At 38.5% G+C, this 14981-nt stretch overlaps 1 long non-coding RNA gene across 7 annotated transcripts; it reads left to right on the top strand.

The window, feature by feature from the left end:
- The first annotated feature begins 1328 nt into the window (after positions 1-1328).
- On the top strand, positions 1329-4676 carry LOC143878505 (uncharacterized). 7 transcript variants are annotated; one of them, XR_013250992.1, is made up of 3 exons: positions 1329-1904; positions 2486-2530; positions 3456-4676. It is a non-coding gene; the product is annotated as an uncharacterized LOC143878505 (long non-coding RNA). The 7 variants fall into 7 exon arrangements; XR_013250990.1 differs by having other exon boundaries at positions 2807-4676; XR_013250989.1 differs by lacking the exon at positions 1329-1904 and adding an exon at positions 1913-2277.
- The last annotated feature ends 10305 nt before the right edge of the window (positions 4677-14981 follow it).

Here is a 14981-nt window from a genome sequence, read left to right as displayed (position 1 = left end):
AAGGGGCTAGCTGCTAGTGTAGGGTTTCTGTTTGCAGGAAGAGAAAAGGGTTTTTGTTTGTGGGAAGAGAAACCCAGGGTCTTGGTTTCAGAAGGAAAGTCTTGCGGCAAGCACAAAGGGACTGATTTCCGGACTAACAAACCAGGAAAACAGTGGAGATTGAGATAAAGGATAAAGAACAGAACCTGATATAAGAGTTCAGGGAAACTGAACTTTCAACAGGTACTGGCAAATGGGTTTAAGCCAGATGGTTTTCATTTGATGAGAGACCTCGCTCTGATACCAACTGATGTGGGCAAAATCGTGCGGAAAGGTAGATCATGTCTCCTCTATAAAAAAGAAGAGAGATCACTTTCTCTCCCTTGAAGAAAACCCTTGAATCTACAAAGAACCTTGAATCCACAAGGAAATAAGAGACAAAAATTGAAATTTTATTCCATCCAAGATCTGATTTCTACATACACATGCGTCCATATTTACAGAGCATCTTGTTTCCTAATTTCTCTCTCAACTAAAATACTTACTAATCCTAATCAATTCTAACTTATTCAGAATTAGAAATTTTAACTTAGAAAGAAATCTACGGAAAATTAGAAAATGTGATACATCAATACGGATATGGAGGGACTTGACCTTCAACAATAACCTTGGGGAACATGTGACTGCTTGGATGATTTTTCAACATTGCAGCACCATAAGTTTTATTTGATGGCCGGATTGAGGCAATTTTTTTATTTTTTATGAATTTACTTGAGAAGAAGTGTCCAAACCTGATGACGTTTTTGTCATTTGCCTCTTCAGCATGCTAGATCAACGATCTGATATCATTTAATAGGGGTTTTATGCACTTTTAGCTTCAGTGGTGTTTTTGTCTTTCTTTACAACTAGTATATTTTTCTCTGTTGTAACCTAATTTTGAAGACTTTTAAATACCCTTTTATGAAGAACTTGTGGTGTGCAAACCCCCCACGAACTTGCTTCTCTTTTCATCCGTTTTTGGTTTCTGGAAACTGTGGATGGAATAGTCATTTTGTCCTGGTTTGTAGTTAAACTCTTCCAAGCTCAATCCATATCGTTTACATCATTATGCTTATCCTAAGGCCACTAAAGATCATTTAATAAGGTGGGGTTTCCCGTTTCTAAAACTAGATTGCACTAGCAAATGGGTATAGTGAACTTAAACAAAATAATATTAGTACTACAACCTTTAAATGATAAGGACAACGGGGTATTTCATCAAAAAGTGGTAGGGGGCTTGCAGGGTTAGAGTACTGAAAAATCATTCTATAGATGGGTATCAAAATTTGAGAAAACACAAGAGATCTGGAATTAGGGTGAAATGAGAAAGAGAAAAGACTGAGATTCCTAGGATAAGGCACCCGACTGTTTTGGCGGTAAGGCTTGTCAATCCAGTTCACGTAAAATGCTTTTTGATTACGCAACCGATCCTCCAAACCTAAACGCCACCAATAGAGGCCAGTTCTCATTTTTCTTTTGGGAAAGATTTTTATTTTTTGACATCTGTTGCAAGTGGCTTAGGGCAGTGGGAATTAAAAGTTTTGGTGGTTTTTAGCACCATGGATTGTGATGGGTAACTGTTGTGGGTACAATTCCTGACAATCTCAGCACCTACCAATCGTCCCAAACCAGTATTCATTACACTCCCTCTCCCAAATCCCTATATTTATACCCTTCTCCCCCTTACCTTTTCACCATCTCTCTCTCTCTCTCTCTCTCTCTCTCTCTCTCTCTCTCTCTCTCAAGTAGGTCTTTTATGCAATTTTAGACTGTTTCTCTACCTCTTTTCCTTTCTTCTCCAAATCTCTTTTCTCGTTCTACTATTGTTTTTCCAAGGCTTATTGCTTTTTGGTCAAGTGGGTCTTTTATATTTCATCTTTTTACAGGTGGGTTAAGTTGCTCTAGGGCTTCTTTTTACTTTTTATGTTTTCTCTTTTCTCCAAAAAGGATTGTGCTTTAGGATTAGGGTTAGGGTTCTTTTATGCTTTTTTCTTTTAATGCATGGTGTGATGATGGATTCGACGATCATGAGATACCAGTCAGTGTTTGCGGGTGCAGCATCATCAAGATTCACACTTTTTAAGAGTTTTTTGAGTAGTATTAGTAATGGTGGTGGTGGGGTCCCTGCCTTTTGCTCAAACGCTCTCCAGATGAGAATCTTGATGATGCTGCATCGGCAATAAATGACTTTTTCTTAACTCACAAAGCCATAGAGATGGAGGAGGCCGTTTTGCAAGACAAGAAAATATGAACAAGAAGGTGATAGTGTGATGCACCCTCTACTCCCTTTGAAACCCTTGTTTTATGCACATTTTATTCGTGTTCTTATGTACATATGCTATAGTATTTTGCAATTGTATGCTTCTCAAGTTTTTTGTTGGTTGTTCATTTTAGGGTACTATGCATGTTTTTGTGATAAATGATGGCTTTCTAATCTTTCACTGAAGTTTCATGTACTTAACCGCAGGTTTCTTTTGTACGTCAGTAGAATTCTCGCACAACTATTACTTATGTGAGCTTTCCTTCTCGACACCTTTTCTTTATTTTCATTCTTTTTTTTTTGGGCTTCATGGACATTTTTCGAATCTCTTAACTGTCCTGGTCATTTCTCTCAGGTATGAGTTAGCAACTTTATTTGTCCGTGAATGCAAAGTAGTCGTATTTGCAATTATATTTCATGTTTTTTGTTTGTCCTCTTCTTCTTGTGCTTCTTGGAATTTTCCTTTGACATCGCCAAAAGTTTCTTGGTCTAACTTGAAAATGATGTATTTTGAATCTGTATGTGTAGAGACAAAAGACAGTTTCTTGGTCTAACTTGAAATCCAGATGTGTTTTGAATCTGTATATATAAAGACAAGAGCAGACAAGAGCAAGAAATGTTGTACGGCCTCCCAAAACTCTTTGGGTGGATGGTATTTGAAGAAGACTAAAGCAATGTTTAAAAATAATTGAAAGCAAGATAGGAAAAAAAGATAGATGCTTGGTTTTACTTGAGATTCTCTTTTTAAACATTTGGGTTTAAAATGCCTTCAGGATATGCTCGTACATTCCCACTTGGGATCTCCTTGAATATGCCTATAATAGTTATTTTGATAGTCTTATATGTAAATAAAATCGTTTTGAAGTTAAATCAACATTATTTGGAAACATTACAAAGAAAAGAAATAGATAATGGCTTCCATAGATAGTTTAATGTCCAATTTACAAAATAAGATTAACTTAAGATGTTTTTTTTTTTTTTTGAAAAATAACGACTACTTTTTAATGCATCCACAGAGGACTTCTGATCATAGATCTTAGGGGCACTTAATGCCCATTGCTCACCCTTGTGGGCATACCCTTGTTAGATGCATATGGAAGCTACCTGAAGGGAATATGAATTCAACACCAATTCAGATATTTAATCTCTATTTTTGTTTGTTATTGGAGATTTTTAGGTCAAAGGGAATCAGTTCATAAAATGAGACATAGGAAGTCTAATGGAAGCCTGTCATGGCACTTGCAAAGGGGTTGGGTCGTTATATACGAGAGTAGTGAGATATAAGGGCCAATACTTTGTTAAGCACTAGCAATGTTACACCATATTGACAAAGACAGATTCAAAAGTCAGGTTTTCATTTCTGTTCCATTATGATGATTGTAGAAATCGGTAAGTATACTGTATAGCTGTTTATTCAATTGTTTAAGTATATAAATGCATCCTTTTTGGCAACATAGATGTTATTCTGTGTTGCAAGATTTTAATACATGAGCATGGAAATTCAGATTCTTAGGGGTTTTTGAGTGAATTTGAATGGAATGTTGAGGTCACACCTCACAGTGTATGCTTCTGACCTTTTCTGCAATATTTCCAGGTCAGTTTCTAACAATGGTCAAGATATAGCAGAATATAAGAACAGCATCTCTAATAAATGTTATTGAGTCAAGCCTTACGGAAGTTAGGCTATGGTCCGCCCGTGATGGATGCTACCAGATGAATTACCTGGATCATTTACATTTACCTCTTTGTAGTGAATTTGTTTCAATTAGTCTTATGTTAACTGGGGATATGTGTTGTATCTGCAATGGAGCTGCCAAGTAATTAATGGTCTGGATATTGTGCAGGTGAAGTATTCTACCAAGTAATGAATGGGTAAAGAAGTACATTAGAGAGACTAAAATATCCCGATTGAAATTATTTGTTTGTTTGTGTGTGTGTGTGTGTTTTGAATGTATGAAGGAAGTTGGAAACAAAATGAGCCAGCTCAGTAGGAGTCGATCAAGACATTTCCATGTCTTGAAGGCGGGGTTGAGAGTGAGACGTGCATCAGGTGTTGCTCGCGGTAGATAGGTTAGCAAGCATGGCGTTTCACTGGTGATGAACCAAGGTCATTTGCTCAAAGGATTGGGATGAACTGTGAGCTCCATAGGCTGTCAAGCTTCAGCGAGATCTCATGGTTCACAAGAGAAAATGAGGGAAAGGCCGAAGTGTGGGTGTTGGTGCATCTTGGACAGCACTTACAGGGGACAAAGTGTTTGATGGTGAAGTTCTTATGCCAAAATATAAAAAAAAGGAGAAGATGATTAAAAATGATCTATGTTATAGCCTATAAGTCTGATACCATGTAATAGATCGGATTGAATTTAATGTCCAATGCCGTTGTGCATATGAGATGAGACGAGTATATAATTAATATAACAATCGATTAAGAGCAGAAGAGATCATGATAGATCTTTTATTAGAAACAGTTAGTTAGAAACAATAACCAGGAGGCTAGGTCGACCTTGTAAAAAGACAATACATAGCTGAAGGTCAATTAAGTCAAAGAACAAATTAAAGAAAATTAGAAACTTGGAATATAAAATCACAAGCACAAAGAGATTGGGAAAGATTGAGAAAGAGTGCACCCAAGTGTTTTACCCACAAATGTGGAAGCGAGGGCGCGAGGGCGCGAGGCAGAAGACCACGAGCCTATTGTTTTACCCACAAACATGCAATTTCCTCAATGGAAATCACAAATTCCATCACAAGGAATTAAATAGAATAAAAACCACAACTACTAAATAAAACCCATAAAGTACTTCTCTAATTCCTTTCCCCAAAAATTGGAGAATAGACAAACAATGGCAAAATAACAATATGTATTGAGTTCAAATAATAATAAATTAAAAGTTTCTCTCATCTCTCAAAATAAATAACTAATAACCAAATCTTCTATCCTCGCACTAGTCTTCTATGTTCTATTATCCCTCAAACCAATCAACTCTTGTTCATCCGAAAATTATTATATAAAGAATGAGCTGATGCTCAGCAAAAGACTATATGCCATATTTAGCAGAAACAAGCACGGCATTATAAAAACAAGTGAAGCGCAAATCATTGATTAAAATCCATTTGCAATATAAGAACAATTATGCAATCTCTTGTAGGCCTACAGATAAAAAAAAGTTCGATCACTTTTGAAAATAGTGCCCACTTGACAACCAATAAGACCATTTAAAGCATTGCATTTTAAGAAAGTATAGTTCAATCAGTAAACCATCACTCGCATGCAATTTCACTAAGAACATGTTAGACGATTCAATCAATTCATAAACTATGCACTTAGAAGAAAATGTGGAATCTACACTAATTGGATCTACAGCCACACTATAACCCTGTGATAAGGCCACTTAACTTTCACTTAGCCATCACTTTGTGGCGAATACACTGCACTTTCACTTTGGAGTCACTACCATATGGGCACTAAAAAAAACATATTCATGTACCAGCGTATTAACCCCAACTGGCAGGATCTTATGTCAATGTCTTAACTACCACTGACAGGATCTTTAGTAGTTCGACTGAGAAGCAACACAACAATGCACTAAACTTAAACAATGTTCGATAAACAATACACTTTCAATTGAAAATCAATGACTATGATTTAAGAAACATCATAGCTTTCAAAACATAATTTCTATGACACTGTTGTGCTTGTTTCGTAGTGATTGATCGGTAAGGAAATCTAAATAGACAAGTGAAATTCAGTAGCAATAGTAAATGAAGTTTTCAACAATAACATGCAAATCAATTTCTTGTAATAGGGAAGTTTGAAAATAAATCTGATTATAGTTGACACTATGAAAACACCAAATAAGGAACATAATCTCTTACCTTTGACCTATGCCTTTGAACAGTCCTTAACTCTCCTCCCAATCTTCCAAAGATCATAATCAACTCCTATAAAATAAGTTTTTCATCACTAACTATATAAAAATGTATTAAACACTTGATTAGGGACAAAGGAGTATGCTAGCCGCCACGGCTAACCTCCCCTGGTCCGGTCGACCGGCCGGGGATTATGGGTCGGCATAATTTCATGATTTTTCTCCTTTTTCACTTTAAAAAACTATAACTTTCTTATTTCTCTTCAAAATCGGGTGAAACCAGTCTCGTTGGAAAGATCTTGACGAGAGGATCCCAATGAGAGAATAGGTTTGTCATAATCACGCTGGAAACATTTACCCTTCTTAATCTTTGATGGAAAAATAACAAAATCTACAATCAGATCATTTTCTTACCTCAGTTTAGGCCTTCATATGATCGATTCTCCTTGAATACTTCCCTCTCTGACACTAGGGTTTCCTCTTCTAAGGTTAGAATCTATGGAGTTGAGAAAATAAGAAATTTACAACACATATGAGTATTTGTATCCCTATATTAGGTTAAGTTAGCCAAACTTTCAAAACTTACAAAAACTCCCTTCTTCAAATCATAAAATTACAATAAACACTTGGACAGAAATACCCCCACATGTTTGGGGGTATTTCATTCTTCCTCTTTAGAAAAATTTCGTCCTTGAAATTAATATATACAATAAAATACCTGAATTATCAAATAAATAGGGGTACTTGTTTCTTGCCTCTTCCTCGAGTTCCCAAGTGGCTTATCATTTTGTATAGTTGCTCCATTGAATCTTGACATAGGGTATAACCTGAGGTCCCAGTACTTAATCTCACATGGCTGGGGTCCGAAACATATTTCCTCAGCATAGAAATATGGAATACATTATTAACTCTAAACAAGACAGGTGGTAAGGCAATCCGATAATCCATATTTCTTTTTTTTGAAATGGCAATCCGATAATCCATATTTCTAACTTGATCCAAAATCTCAAGCGGACTGACGTACATGGGACTCAATTTCCCACGTACTCCGAATCTCATAACTCTTTTAGTAGGCAATACTCTTAGAAACACGTGGTCACCTACTTCAAACTCTAACTTGTGCCTTTTGTTATCTGCGTAGCACTTTTCCTACTTTGGGCCGTACAAAGTCTTTCTCTGATTAAATGAACTTTTCCTACGGTTTGTTGTACGATTTCTAGGTCCAAAATATTTCTTTTTCTATCTTCATCCCAACAAATGGGAGATCTACATTTCCTTCCATACAACGCTTTGTAGGGTGCCATTTGAATGCTAGCCTCGTAACTGTTCTTGTATTCAAATTCTACTAAAGCCAAAATATCTTCCCATGAGCCACCAAGATCAAACAAGCATGCCCTTAACATATCTTCTAGTATCTGGATAGTTCTTTCGGATTGACTGTCTGTATGAGAATGAAAAGTGACGCTAAAGAACAACTTAGTTCCCTATGCGTTAAGTAAACTTTCCCAAGATCTCGACACAAATATGATTTCTCTATCCGATACAATAGAAATTGGAACTCCATTAAGTCTAACAATCTCTACAATATACTTCCTGGTTAGTCTTTCCAACGAAAATGTATCTTTAGTTTCTAAGAAATATGCCAACTTGGTTAATCTGTCCATGACTACCCATATTACATCCTTTCCACTAGGGGTGCTAGGCATTCCCGATACAAAATCCATAGTGATGTGCTCCTACTTCCTCTTTGGAATAGAACAGGTTGCAACTAGCCTGTCATTCTCTGATGCTCAATCTTCATCTACTTGTACACTAACACTGAGTGCTACTTGTACACTAACACTGAGTGACATATTGTGCACTTTCCCTCTTTCCAAATTATAAGATTCCTTCAGTTTACAACTCATCGTTGACGAAGCAACAACTTGCCTCTTCCAATTCAACAATCTCTCCTTGCATAAACGACTAAACCAAGTAAAGCTTCCTAACATTATCTAAATCTTATAGAAATCATCCAACACAACTCTAAGGGGGTTTAATTCAAAATTATCTCCAGAAGTCTCTCACTAGAGGAATCCCTTCTTAGAACTATCCTTTCGGTTAGATGTTCACCATGAAAGTCAAGAAGGTATTGTGTCCTTTCCTGTTCAATCACTTAATTGGCATACCTAATACGACTCCTGGAGAAGTGAAAGAACTGCTCCTAACGAAACTAAAAAACTCACATATTTTCTATGACCATCCATAGTAGTAAAATGAGAAGACAATCTATTGTAGACACCCAATTTTGTCAAGGTGAAACTAATGATTGGTTGTCGTGAGGAAGAGTCCTATGACGAGTCCTAGAGCACCTGTACTATTTCTCTCAATCTCTCTCTAGGTTATGAAACTAGGATAATTTTCCAAAAATGAACTTTACCCCAGAGGTGAAACAAAGCCTGTCTTTACACGGTATCCCGCCTTTCATAGCACGGCCAAAAAGTCTGTTTTCACACAGCCTTTCAACCGAGAAGTTAGCTTTGAGTAAAAAACATTTGTTTTTACCCAAAAACACTTCGTGTTTCGAAAACCGCCAATATTAGGTTCATTGGAATCTCCTCGGAATGAGGAATCCAACGGATCTGACCGCGTACGATTCGGAGTCCAAACAGAGGAGTTACGGTCCGACGAAACTTCCCGAAAACCCGTCAAAAGACACTAAAAATCACATTTTTCGAAGCCAAAAAGGACGAAAAATCATATTTTCCAAAATCTTGCCGACATGTCAGTGTCAGGTCCCAATTCGCAGGTCCCAATTCGCAACTTGCGAATTGGGATAACTCCAATTTCGTAGAGTGCGAAAATTTCGCACTCTGCGAATTTGGGAGTCGACCCGTATAAATAGGAGGGGTAAGAGTGAAAATCAAATTGTAAGATTTTAAAAAGAGTTTAGTTTTTTTAACTTCTCTTTGGTTTTAGTTTTAATTTTCCTTTCTGGTTTTTCAGTTAAAAAACGCTTCTGAATAGTAGAAAACCCTAGTTTCTTTGCTTTAGAAGAGAGAAAGTAGACAAATTCATACGTTGCTCACATTGGGCGTCGGCATTCTGCCGAATTTCTGAATACTCGGAACGACATCCTTCAAATAGCGCCGTTATTCTGTCGAATTTCGCAGAATTACGGCTATTTTTCCATAATAGCATCGTTGTTTTGCCGAAATTGCGGCAATCTCGAAGTCCCTTATCCACATAGAGCTGTTGTGCTGCTGAATTTCGGAGAATACAAGGCCCTATTATCTAGATAGCGCCGTTGTTCTACCGAAATCTGGGCAAACCCGAAGGTCCCTCATCCAAGAAGCGATATTGTTCTGCCGAAATCTCAGGAAACCTGGAGCCCTTTCGTCTAAACAGTGTCGTTACGCCGCCGGTTTTTCGACCAGCTCTCACGCTCATTTGGTAAATTTACATTTATTTCCTAGCCTTTTGCATTTCTATTACAAAAAATTAGTGCAAGGTAGTTATGGGATTTATGGCTCCTTTTGCCCTAAATCTTGTAATGTAAACCCCTCTCCTCTCTGTAAATAGGGCTACGTTCCATCTTCTTATCCCACCACTCTGTCTCCGGTCCTACCATAGACAAACGAGACAGAGATAGGAGCCCTGGCGCTCCACGGTGTTGGACAAACGGAGAGAATCATAAAGCCAAAGTTTCATTTCCCTTCTGTACTGTCTTTTTCGTTTGATTTAGTTAACCTGATTGTGGTCAGCTGCGAGATCTTTCGGGACTCATACCACTCTCAAAGAGAGAGCCAAGGGGCTCGCCCCCCACTTCCCGAAGCCTTTGTTGATAACCTGGTCGTCAAGATCAGGTTGTCAGTAAAGATATCTCACCGATCAAATCGGAAAGTCCCTCAGATCCTGTGTCTAGGATCCATCTCCCCAATCAACCAATCAGGACATGTCATCACAGATCCCATCATCACAAACATCCATGTCCCCAGAGAGTTATTCACATTTAATTTTCAACAGACAACACATGTTCCCAGACTCCCTTAGCACGAGGGTAACCAATCCCCAGCATAGTCATTCAAAAAAGTCCCTTGAGGCATCCAACCAGTGTGAGTCCCCTGAGGCATCCAACGAGTGTGAGTCCCTTGAAGCATCCAACCAGTGTGAGTCTCCTAAGGCATTCAACCAAGTGTGAGTCTCCTGAGGCATCCAACCAGTGTGAGTCCCCTGAGGCATCCAACCAGAGTGAATCCCCTGAGGCGTCCAACTAGTGTGAGTCCCCTGAGGCATCCAACCAATGAGAATCCTTTTAAACCATCTAAACCAGTGTGAGTCCCCTGAGGCATCCAAACAAACCAAAGTCTCCCTGAGAGCACCTGCCTTGAGCATACAACCCAAGCCTTCTCGAGAGCACCTGCCCCGAGCATACAACCCAAATCTCCCTAAGAGCACCTGCCCCGAGCATACAACCAAAGTCTCCCTGAGAGCATCTGCCTCAAGCTTTCAAACTATGGAAGCTCTCTTAGGCAATCCAAATCAAAGCAAACCCGTCACCAAGTGGTAGCTCTCCAGGGTAAGTTCGTTTCTATGCGGTAACCCTCCGAATCAAAGCAAACCCATCACCAAGCGGTAGCTGTCCAGGGTAGGTCCATTTCTACGAGGTAACCCTCCGAATCAGAGCGAATTCATTACCACGCGGTAGCTTTCCAGGGTAAGTCCGTTTCTACGCAGTAACCCTCCAAATCAGAGCAAATCTGTCACCACGCGGTAGCTCTCCAGGGTAAGTCTGTTTCTACGTGGTAACCCTCCAAGTTAGGGTAAGTCAGTTTCTACACGATAACCCTCCAAATCAAATCAAATCTGAGTAAGTAGTAACTCATCAAAATCAATAACCATTGTAAGTGTTTGTATCCGTAAAAATACTAGTCTTTTGGCCAACCCTTAAGACAAATCAACTTCGAGATGTCAAAGAAACATCTTTTCAAAACCGTTGCTATTAAGATATAGTATCACCTCCCATCAAATCACTCAATGGAACCAAAAAGCAAATTACAATCATGTATTTTCTCTTCTCGACTCAAATCTCACGTAAGATCCGTCGTACCAAATGCCACTTTGGCATCTCCTTTACCAGTGTCAGCAGTAGATGTCAGAACGACATCCCTTGAGGTCCCACCCCAAGTCAGGCTCTAAATCTGACTTCCGATGACCCTCCCGGCTGTTGGAAACGATGTTCACCCAAGACTCGTTCTAACAGTCGTGCTTTGAAAACTAAAAAAACTGTCAGCGAGAGAGGTTTCCACTCAAGGACCTGACAAAAAGATTCCTCGGAGAAGGCTTTACGCCTAGGATACGATATGAATCTTGCAAGCCAGTCAGGCTCTAAATCTGACTTCCGATGACCCTCCCGGCTGTTGGAAACGATGTTCACCCAAGACTCGTTCTAACAGTCGTGCTTTGAAAACTAAAAAAACTGTCAGCGAGAGAGGTTTCCACTCAAGGACCTGACAACAAGATTCCTCGGAGAAGGCTTTACGCCTAGGATACGATATGAATCTTGCAAGCCTATCATTAGTCCCCAATGACAAAATTTTGTAGTCTCCCTACTTTGGCATTCAGGTGCCTTGCACCCTGAAATTCCACTTAGCAACCCAAGAGGGGGGTGAATTGGGTGTCTTTTAAACACTTAAGGATTTTGAAAAATTTTCTTACACTAGTTTTAGTTTGATTAAAAAGACTAAGAATAAGCTTGAAAGTGAAGAGTTCAAGCACTTACCACAAGAGAGGAAGAAAAGAGACAATGAAGCTTCACACAAAATTTTTATAATGGTTCGGTCTTAAACCCAAGACCTACTCCACTCTTCCCAAGTTGATCTCTTGAGGAATCAACTAAAAATCTTCTCCCAAGGAACTTAAATATGGCGTTCCTTCCGCCAAGTACAATCCGAGCTTGAACGCTCCAAGGGTCTTAATTACGTCGCCTCTTTTTGCCAAATACAAAGAAAAGATGAAAGGATGTAGCTCACTTGCCTCTTATTAGGCTGATTGTAATGTAAGAACACTCACTCTCAATAAAAGAGACAAGTACAAATCAATCCTAGAGTTTCACAAATGTATTTCAAGGTTTAGGCACAAAGAGAGGATGTGAGAGTGATTAAGGATCTTTAATAATGCTAAGGTATGTGTCTAATGATCCAAGATGGCTAGGCAAGGTGTTAGAAGGCTTAAATGAGCTTTAGGCCTTCATTTATATAGAGGAGACTCAAATATGACCGTTTGGGAGTCTCTAACGGCTAGTACGGAGGCATGCCACGGAGCTCCGTAGTGACCGTTGTGCCTTTTTTTTATTTTCCAACAGGTTGCTCCATGGAGCTCCGTGTAAACCCACGAAGTTCCGTGGAGGCACCTAGAACAACATTAATTCCAATTGTTTCTGTTCATTGCTTTAGCCACCGAAACTTAGGTTTCTTAGTTAATTTTTGATGCCATGTGGGTTCAATAATGCATGAACACCACCATGGATATTCACATACATGTATGGTACATTTTAAAGTGGTTTTAGTCTTCTTTTTGTGCCATGAAAATGAAATACATATTATGAAACAATACACATTCTAAATATACTTTTGATCTTCACATTGTTGGCACCTCAACGAGGCTTTGTCTCCTTTGATCCACGTGTGCATAGCTTTGGCGATTGGAGCGATCACCTTCCTTGAGTTTACTTTATCCTTGCGATTTGACCATACATTTGGGGACCATTTGATCTCGCCTTGATTTTGCTTTGCCATTGCTCTCTTCATGTCTTTGAATTGTCTTGATCACTAAAAGATTAACCCTTTGAGGAACATTCTTGGGATTTCTTGTGCTTGAAGCATGATCACTTAAATATCAAGAAACATTAGTACAAATAAGCATTTTATGACAAATTGAGTTTGTTAATCATCAAAACAAATATTTATGAGTGCTTGTTGAACCCTTGGGCTAACAATCTCCCATTTTTTATGATGACAAATACAATTTGCTTTAGGATATGAGCTCCCCTTTATGGGATGATTAAACCAATTAATGCTCCCCCTAAAATTGACAATTTAAGCATTAATTGTTATGAGAGACAAATAAAAATAAATTGAGCTTTGCTCCCCCTCAATTTATTCATTTAAGTATAATATGGGAGCTCAAATATTCTCCCCCTTTTGGCATCACAAAAAGGTGAACCATAATAAATCCAAGCCTAGGGAAAATAACATGTATTACATGCAAGAGCAATAGGCAAACTATAAGAAATACCATCCATAAAGAGAATACAATCCTATACAAGCTCAAAATTGTAAGCAAATCACATTTTATTTAGAATGAAAGGCCATACATAAGAGCAAAAGTAAGGAAAGTGCTTGACCATACACTTCTCAACAAAAAGATAGACGATATGCTCACACACTAACTAGTACATCCAAACAAGATATATGAAATTACAAGGGTGGTCCCGAATTGGCAACAAATGAGGAGGGAAAAATTAGGTTTCTAACGAGTTTTAACTCTTTTGAAAACTCAAACCCAATTTTGGAAGATTAAGAGATCAAGATAAAATTCAAGCACACAAGTTAAATCTAAAGTGCAAATACAAATAAAGAGCAAGAGTAAGAGAGATTGCACCCGAGATTTAAAGTGGTTCGGTCCTCCAAATGTGAGGCCTACTCCACTCCACCAACCAAACCCGTTGATGGCTTCACTATGTGATCTTCTTAACTTCGGCGAAGATCGGTGCCGATTACAAATTCTGATTACCTTTAACCTTGGTGGCAATCTTCACCACGGAGAGTGGGCTACGCTTCTCCGAACACTCGCCCAATACAAGTTCTTTGAGTAAGAAAGAAAGAACAAAAAATCCCTCACAGGGGTTTACAAAAATGTAGAAGATGTACAAATTTAGCCTATGATCCAAATTCTAATCTTTAGAGGATGAGAGGCATTAATCAAGTTTGATTCACTCTTTGGATGTTCAAATGGAGTTTAAGAGTGTTAGGATTGATAATCTTGAAGTTTAGAATGCCCATATATATAGGAAAACCAAAATATGACCGTTCAGTGGCATTGTGGTAATTCCTGAAAAATTCCCAACAGCTAAAAATCCGACCGTTATAGTGTTCTCGAAGTTCCGAGAATATTTCTTGGAGTTCTGAGAAATTCTCGGAGTTCTGAGAAAAAATCTCGGAGTTTCGGGAATACAAACAGAAGTTGGAAAATGTCTACTGGACCATTTCTCGGAGCTCCGAGGAATCTCTCGAAATTCCGAGCTCGGAGCTCTGAGAATTCTCTCGGAGTTCCGAGAAGCCTATGTCAAGCAGATTTTCACTTTTTATTTTTGGGCTTCCAACTTTACACCAAGTTTGGATTGTTATGAGGGTTCCACATTGTTGGAACACCACAAGGACAATCTTTTATACATTTAGTGTGTGTGTTTATTTACTTAACTATGCCTCTTAAAATCTAAATTAAGATTGGATCTTTTACAATCTAAATTGACTTCGATCTTCAATGCGATCTTCTTGGCCTCAATCCAATGCGATCTTCAAGTCTTCATTCGTCTTGGATTTCGATGTCTTTGGCCTTCATGATGTGGTCCAATGAGATCTTCTTGGCCTCAATCCAAGCAATGTTGTCTTAGCACCAATGTGATCTACAACTTAGATAATTAAACACATTAGTGATCATAAATCACTTGTGTATTGGAATCATCAAAATAAGATGGGAATGCCAAGGTGGAAACCATTGGGCTTACAATCTCCCCTTTTTTATGATGACAAGCACAAGAGATTTTCCAATAAAAGCATACATATTTTCCTTAC

This window comes from Tasmannia lanceolata, unplaced genomic scaffold, assembly GCF_043159265.1.
Source record: "Tasmannia lanceolata isolate RefF3 unplaced genomic scaffold, GAP_Taslan_0.1 ptg000006l, whole genome shotgun sequence".
In the NCBI taxonomy this organism is placed as follows: Eukaryota; Viridiplantae; Streptophyta; class Magnoliopsida; order Canellales; family Winteraceae; genus Tasmannia; species Tasmannia lanceolata.
This window is presented reverse-complemented; position numbering and strand designations above follow the sequence as displayed.